The following is a 1,427-nucleotide window of genomic DNA, read 5'->3' as shown; positions in this document are numbered from 1 at the left end:
AAAAGGAAATGGTTACACAAGATATAAACAGTATAGATGGAAGGAAATCTAGTAGAAAAAACAATGTTATCTGTGTGTGGGGAGGTGGGATGAGCATAAAGGAAACTCTTCTGCAGAAGATGGATTTTGAGCTAAACCTTGAAGGATGTCAGGGAAAATTAGGAGTAAAAGTAAGAAGGGAGAGCATTTGAGACTGGGTGGGGAGGGACAGTGCAAAGGCATGGAGGCACAAGATGTTATTTTTCATGATCTCATGTATGTGAATGGTCCCTTCACCCATCCTGGATAATTCTTATTGACGACTTCCAATATGTTTAATGCCTTCCTCTAGGTCCTTTTACATTTTTTTAGGTACTGACACAGCTCCTGGTCTTTGTTATAATTCATTCACATTAATGCAGAGTCTACTATTATGATACCACTCTTATTATTAGGTCATCTGGTGAGGCTGCACTAGTGCTCATGTGGGAGACCATCAGAACCAAGACATATGATATGCCCATGCAAATGAAGAGCTTCCCTCTTTTCCCAATTATACACATGCTTTTTCCTCAGATCTCGGAGATTGGTGGTATTGAGGTGTAACCCACTTAAATACATCTTATTTCTCTTTATTATATGATGTTTTAATTCTTCAGTGATTATAAGATACCATGATTCATAGCCAGGTAGAATCCTTGGCAGAATACAGTGGTTCCCACATCTGTAAAAGAGAGGATCTGCAATGCATGCAAAAGACATCATCTGTCAATCAAAAGAAGCATTCCATTTGGAATCCCAGGAAAAGATAGTGGGAGCCAAGCCAGGCTGAACTGGGGTGAACTTTCTTCTGACCTAAGCTGAGGGACTCTCTTGGTTTCTGAGAGAGGAGGGAAGGAGAAGTTTTTGTGTGGCTGAGGGTGGCTGCTGAACCTGAAGAACTAATTGTATATCTGAGATTTGAGTTTGAAGAGGAAAGAAGAAAACAATTTTCCTCAGCTTTTTGACTATCTTTGATAGCGACTGATTGCCATACTCCCAATACCCTCCTAACTCCTTGTATAGATTAGGGAAAACCCCCATCCCTCTTACCTCTTCCTCTATCCTTGTCCTGTCTTCCCCAATAAACCTTCTTTCTTGAGAAAAGAGAAAAGAACATCTTCTCTAAACCTCATAGTTCACCTTGAGTTACTTAGAAGGTGGCTGACTAAAAGGGGGGAGGGAAAGGGATGCAGGAGGGAGAGGGTGGAAACCGGGGGGTATTGAGGAAGGAGGGTAGGAAAATCTTGATCCATTAGTCATCCAATATTGATCCATAGACACCCTCTGAAATATCCCTCTATCTCAGAGTATCCCTTTATTACACCTCATTGGAGATTTTACTTTTCTGGTTTCAGTTAGTACCTTCCTCCTATATTTTTTTGAATTGAAAATTTTTATTTAATTAA

The sequence above is a fragment of the Monodelphis domestica genome, chromosome 2 (assembly GCF_027887165.1).
Source record: "Monodelphis domestica isolate mMonDom1 chromosome 2, mMonDom1.pri, whole genome shotgun sequence".
Classification (NCBI taxonomy): Eukaryota; Metazoa; Chordata; class Mammalia; order Didelphimorphia; family Didelphidae; genus Monodelphis; species Monodelphis domestica.
The sequence above is the reverse complement of the archived record's forward strand: the minus strand, read 5'-3'. Positions refer to the sequence as shown.